At 33.6% G+C, this 7,500-nt stretch overlaps 1 long non-coding RNA gene across 1 annotated transcript in view; it reads left to right on the top strand.

The window, feature by feature from the left end:
* Nucleotides 1-7,500, top strand: part of LOC136832881 (uncharacterized) — a 388,835-nt gene that overhangs the window by 266,686 nt on the left and 114,649 nt on the right. The gene's annotated exons all lie outside the window — the stretch shown is intronic.

The raw sequence follows: 7,500 nt of genomic DNA, 5'->3' as shown, positions 1-7,500 counted from the left end.
CACTGCTATCTTTCCTTACTCTTATACCTGGTGATTAAGTCACTCATTTTTTTTATAGTGTGAATGAAATGGGGCTTTGTATAACCATCATGTGATCTTACTAATCACATGGTGGTTATTCAGCGATAAAGGTAGTCTTTTCCAAAAGATAAAGTTGTCTCTTAGTCACAACGTTTTAGGGCATAAAAAATTATTAAAGATGATTAAATTTCGGATTTTAGATTAAGCTTAAGAAAAGAAAGAGCGCTCTCTTTAGAGGGTATTCTCGAGGTTCGCAAGACTGTAAGGTCATCTTAGTATCGTAAGTCATTTCATTTCAATGACATTCAAGGTTTAAAAGTACGATCTTCTACTTTTAACATCAAGCCGTAAAAATGTTGGCTCCCAAGATATAGCTAGAAGTCATCAGTACCATATTTCTGCTTCAACTGATGAATCTTGGATGAAAGCCCTGTGGAATAAATTTCTGCATCCATTGCTCCATAATAATAATAATAATAATAATAATAATAATAATAATAATAATACCATGTTTCATTCATCGATGGTAATTGCTGCTTGTAAAGAATTCAATTAGAATTTTTCTTTTTTTACTTTTTGTGATAATTGTATTTTCTGTGGCGGAAAGGTCACTTAAAACTCGTCTTATGTTTATTTAATTTAATGTAGGGTATGGATACATTCAATTAGGTTTTATTTCACTAATGAAATAACACACTGAATTGCATATAGAGGGGGAAAATGCACAAGTCTGCGTTCACGTCTCAAAGTAAAAGATGATCTCAATGTGATTCGAAGCCGGGCTAAATTACAACGGAGATTATGGCTCTCTCTCTCTCTCTCTCTCTCTCTCTCTCTCTCTCTCTCTCTCTCTCTCTCTCTCTCTCTATATATATATATATATATATATATATATATATATATATATATATATATATATATATACACGACTTACCAGTAATAACGTAAATGACATCCGAGCTCCGAATGGATAAAAAAACAAAATCATACACGTAATGTCTTCTTGAGCAAAACAATCTTACGAAGTCTTTCAATTTAGAAATGCCTGACTGAAAGTCAGAAGCATCTAAATTTATATCCCTTCCGTTTTCATCAAAGCTGATGCTATTATATTCTGAGCTAGAGATCAAGAAAAGCTTAGTACTGAAGGAAGGCAATCTTTTGCAGTACCATTAGAAAAGTAAACAAGAGATTTTTTTGCTATTTTTAACGTTAGAGTCATTTTGAAGGAAGGTAGTATTACGCAGTACCATTAAAAATAAACAAGATTTTTTTTATATTTTAAGATCTGAGTAATTTTTCTCTATACCTTAACAGAAAGTACTCCGTTGTGGGGTTAGTCCCGTCAGTGCACCTCATGCGGTGCACTGTAGGCAGTACTTAAGGTTCTTTGCAGCGTCCCGTCGGCGCCTAGCTGCAACCCCTTTCATTCCTTTTACTGTACCTCTGTTCATATTCCCTCCTTTCCATCTCACTTTCCACCGTCTCTTATCAGTTGATTCACAGTGCGACTGCGAGGTTTTCCTCCTGTTACACCTTCCAGACCTTTTTACTGTCAGTTTCCGTTTCAGCGCCGAATGATCTCACAGGTCTCAGCGCTTGGCCTTTAGCCTAAATTCTATACTGTATTCTATTAACAAAAAGTAGAAGGTGAAGGAAAAATGATAAAATATAAAAAGAGGATATTTTTTCACCTGTTGGGAGGATCCCAGGCGTCCTTATCTACTGACATAAATTAATTACTCTCGCCAACGACGTTGGGAGCGGGCAATATTTCATACCTTCTACGTAATTCAGGGGATCCTATTTTCAGAGTAATTCATTATCGCGTTAGGGCAATTCATTTTCTTATTAGTTTTCGAACATATTTTGGTGTTTTTATTGGTTTAATTTGATTAGGTATCAAAACGAACCCAAAGTATTAAAGCTGAAAAAGAACAAATGTCAGCATTTTAACGAGTACAAAAGTTATATATATATATATATATATATATATATATATATATATATATATATATATATATATAGTTATTAGAAATATCATATTTTATCTTTTAATCTATTCAGAATTTCCTACAAGCGCTCAGATATTTCCTCCATGTAAAAGAAATGGGTCGGGACATATTCATATACATTAATTTATCAATAAAATCACATTTTATCTTTTAAATACTTTTGCTAAATCAGTAAAATAAAATTCACCGCTGACATTATCTTCTGCTATGGCAGTACAACACACTCTCGCTATAGTTACTTTGGTTTGACTGAAAGAGAGAAAATTAATTTGATTGAGAGATGATTAATTAAACCTTCACTAATCACCTAAGTCTATTGCGCCGCGTCTGGGAACAAATTACACCTCCATACCCACTGTATCCATCACGCGGGAAAACTCGATTGGTGAAAATAATGTCGCCAGCTAATTGGAATTTAGTGTCTCTTTCATTGTATCTTCTGACCGTTCTCTCTCTCTCTCTCTCTCTCTCTCTCTCTCTCTCTCTCTCTCTCTCTCTCTCTCTCTCTCTCAAACACACACATATACACACACACACACACACAAATACATGATATATAATAATTTAATATTGCGATCATATGTCACCAGTAGTACATATTCAATAATGAAGCCATATAGGCGCACTGACAAACGCGGGTTCACATTCGCGCAGGCGCCCACACATTCATGTAGACATGATCGCACGGATGTATTTATATGAATAAAGTAATTTTTATATTAAGTATACAATTTAACAGTGACTATTCTATGATTTCAGCAACATACATCAAATATTATTTTCATCTGAAAAATAAAGTTTACGTGTAATAGCAAATTGTGTTTTTGTGTACTTAATAGACTGTAAAATGGCCGTACATACGATCAGTATTACTCTCATTAAAAATACTGTCATTATCTTGGTACTGTCAGTACACTAAACACAGGTTCACTATTTGTTGCTGAGTGAAGTGTCAGTACATTCAGTGACCGACATCGAGAGGTTGTCGCTATTGCGTCCTAGTAAAATGGGGAATAGAGAGAAAGCATGTCTCTTTTCATATAATTTTCACTCCGAATATCCCACAACTCTGGTAAGCGACGATATATATAATAGAATAAAATCCTGAAGATCCATTTTCCCTTCTTCCTGTCCTGCCATTGTAACTACCACAGCAGCAGCTTGGATAGTACTGTTGGGAATGACAGTACAGCGAACACACCATCAGTAATATAAGGCCCGCCCAAATACTGATGACTGGATTTTGAAGTCAGTAACCACCATTTTGTGGTACTGATGGTACTTCAGTATGACGCACACAACGTCAGTATTACTGACAGTACACAAAATAATGACAGTAATACTGATCGTGTGTACGGCCCTTTTAAGAATCAATATTTCTTGACTTATTGATTGTACGTTAAATTAAAGCTTAAAGCCAGTAACTTGAAGTAAGAATGAGATCTTGGTTTTCTTGTATACGATGAATTAAAGAATTTTTTCTATTAGGAAGAAAAATTTGTCAAACATATCATCACAAAACTCACCGTCACGTAGAAGCAAATTACTGCAGTAATGGAAAGGTTACTACGCCCTCCCCCTTCCCCCTCCCCTTCAAAAAAATAGTTGTTCTAAATGTCCAATAATCAGTAATTACAGCACCACTGATGGAAAGTTTTCCAATGTCGGAACCAGATGGGTTTCCGTTTCCAATTACCAAAGTCTTGGAGAAAGAGTCGCGAAGAAATACTTTCAATAGAACCATCCCCATACAAGGTCCAAGGATGTAGAGTGCTTCCGAGAAACATTAAAGCTGTAGTTTTTTTCAGTATTTATAGTAAGTAAGATTGAGATGGAGTTCATAGTATAAAAACAATAGCATATATTTGCTGTGCGCACACACATAAATATTTATATATACATGTTATGGACATATATACAGTATGTATATATATATATATATATATATATATATATATATATATATATATATTATATATATATATATATATATATATATATATATATATATACAGTATATATATACATATATATAATATATATCCATATATATATAGCCTTATTATATATGTATTTATATATATATATATATATATATATATATATATATATATATATATATATATATATATATTATATAAATATATACATATATATATATATTTATATAATATATACGTATATATATATATATGTATTATATATATGTATACACACACACACACACACACACACATATATATATATATATATATATATATATATATATATATATATATATATATATATATATATATATATATATTCCATCATTTCCTTTTAATCGTTCTCCTATGCAAATATAAATTTGATTCTCATTAACATCTGAAATTACTTACTGACACAAAAGTAAACACTAGATCAGCCCACAGTCAATATCACCGAAACTATAAGAAAAATAAAATAAAATAAAAACCAATATTTACTGCATCCTGAAAACATAATACTAGAGTAGTCACAAAATGCGCTGTACCAGACAGGACCAGTATGAGCAGAACAATCCCATGGGACATGAGAGCATTAAAAAAATTGAAAAGTGAATTATCTTCCATGAATTTCTAAAACTTAGGTATTGTAACGTGAAATTGTGACTCATAAAGTAGCCGCCACTATGTCTGTAGTTTACAGTTGATAATCAACTTATCTAACATTTTTAAAACAAGGAAATATTGTTACACTCGTGCCTATGACCTGTGTGCGAGCAAGCGAGCTGGCTACTCGTTCCCAGAGCTGATAAGGCTACACTTAATCTGTTACTTGTTCCCAGATCTGATTAGGCTACGCTCAATCTCGTCCGAAAGGCCATAATGGCCGGAATGGGTCTCCGTTACGCAGTAAAGCTGGCAGACCAGGGAGATGCTCTAGGTATTCGTTACGTTTCCGAAGGACATAAACGAAAAACCAATCCATTTTTCTCCTTTTTTTCTGGGAGAGATAAGAGTAGAAGAAAAAACTCTCGTAGTCTTATTAGGAAATGATGGGGAATTTGCATTAGGTAGCAAGTTATTTTTTGTGACCCACTTTTTGATTATTAATTGTCTGTCCGTCCGCACTCTTTCTGTCCGCCCTCAGATCTTAAAAACTACTGAGGCTAGAGGGCTGCAAATTGGCATGTTGATCATCCACCCTCCAATCATCAAACATACCAAATTACAGCCCTCCAGCCTCAGTAGTTTTTATTTTATTTAAGGTTAAATTTACCCATAATCGTGCGTCTGGCAACGATATAGGACAGGCCACCACCAGGCCGTGGTTAAAGCTTCATGGGCCGCGACTCATACAGCATTATACCGAGACCACCGAAAGATCGATCTATTTTCGGTGGCCTTCATTACACGCTGTACAGAAAACGAGATTGCACCGAAGAAACTTTGGCGCATTTTTTACTTGTTTATATTTCGCACTAGTGGTTTACATATTTTATTTTAAAGTTTGGTTGCACTCAAATTTGGGGGTAATTATCTAGATTCCATGTGAATTTCAAGAATAATAGAATTGTTATTGATTTTCATATGTGAGCTGGTTTGTTATATTGCTTCTATAATATGCAAATTTCTCCTTTATTGTTCATGAATACTATGGACTCGAAAGCCTCCTTAATCTTCTTTAGAGTAATCATTACCATTTGTATCTTAAATTACATACGAGAGCGGGGGTCGACTGAAATATCTACGCTTACATGTGCACAGGTCGATAGCGTTTTTTCACTCAAAATGTTTCGTCTATAAAACTAAAAAAAAAAAAATAAAAATTACCTGGTATACTGTTTTTAGACTCTTCCATGGACGAAAATATCTTTTCGGTGGTTTTTCCCGTGAAATAATTTAAGAGAGAACTCATAACTGTCCACAGTTATTTTTATGAACATTATTACATCTTTTTTGTGAGTTTCTGGTATCCTACAAATTGTTGTTTCTAGAAGGGCTACAAGAAACTGTGATGGCTTTTACTTGACGTTCTATTTTTATTTTTATTTTTTTTTATTGATTGATAGATTTTTGTTATCGTAGGATGTTTGTATTTTATAATCACTTATGCTTTTAGTTTTGTAAAAATCGAATTATTGCTTTTTAAAGTAGACTAATTTATAGTTAGGGAATATAAAAAAATCCGCTGACTAATCTAAATAAAATATTAACAGAGTATATTAAACACCCCGGAAAATTTAATTGGATAAAAAGAAATTTTTAATTACTCACAAAACTTTCATATCATACCTAGTAATATATATCTCATATACGATACTCCTTTAAACAAATTATTGACGAAGCCGTTTTCGTCGCACGAATTGGAGAAACAGATATCGGTAAAATTTCTTTTAGTGAAAATGAGAATCCAGGAAAGAACAAGTAAAAATGCTCCGAAGTTTCTTAGGCACAATCGAGTTTTCTGTACAGCCGCTACAGAGTTTAATCAAGGCCACCGAAAATAGATCCATCTTTCGGTGGTCTCGGTATAATGCTGTAAGAGCCGCGGCCCATGAAACTTTAACCATAGTCTGGTGGTGGCCTACCTTATAGCGTTGCCAGAAGCACGAGTATGGCTAATGGCTAACTTAAACCTTAAATGAAATTTTAAAAAATACTACTGAGGCTAGAGGGCTGCATTTTGGCATGTTTGATGATTGGAGGTGGATGATCAACATACCAATCTGCAGCCCTCTACCCTCAGTAGTTTTTAAGATCTGAGGGCGGACAGGAAAAGTGCGGACAGAAAAAATGCGGACAGACAGACAAAGCCGGCACAATAGTTTTCTTTTACAGGAAACTAAAACTGGAGATTGTATGATGCAAGTATTTTCGCAATCCTTGTTTTGGGAGAGAAGATTGATCGTCGGATATGAAGGAAAAGAAAGAACAAGGGAGATTAGTTTTTCTATGTAATCTTCATTGTGGAGGATGAAAACAGCGAGATTTTCAGCGATGACGATGTAGTGAAAGATTGAAAAACATTTGGATCAGATATTCTAGTCCTGAGGCTAAAAGTTGGACCAAAATTAGAATCTAAAATTAAAAATTTAGCTCCTGAATGGCGGGTGTTTGAACAAAAACGTTAGTTTTTTAGTTTTTTGGTTTTTATGTCACAAAAAGTAAGTACAAGAAAATGGATTGTGTTAGTGTTTTCATTATAGGAAAGTTGAAATTACTAAGAAATTAATTTTTGGGTGCAGGACAGAGAATTGAATGGGCTTAACTCTTGTAAACATTTTAATTATTTTTATGAATGACTGGGAATTTAGCTTTAAGTCATATGACGTAATTTACTATGAAAACAGGCCACCTTTATTATGATGATATTGCTAAGAAAACTAAATCATATGTGGAACAGTATAAAACTATTTATACTAACACAAAATATGTATCCGAAATTTAGAAGAGAAGATAAGTAGAACTGTGCTTTATCACACGATAGGAACAAACGAAGG

Source organism: Macrobrachium rosenbergii, chromosome 50 (assembly GCF_040412425.1).
Source record: "Macrobrachium rosenbergii isolate ZJJX-2024 chromosome 50, ASM4041242v1, whole genome shotgun sequence".
Taxonomy (NCBI): Eukaryota; Metazoa; Arthropoda; class Malacostraca; order Decapoda; family Palaemonidae; genus Macrobrachium; species Macrobrachium rosenbergii.
Note: the sequence above shows the minus strand (reverse complement) of the source record. Positions and strands in the feature narration are given on the sequence as shown.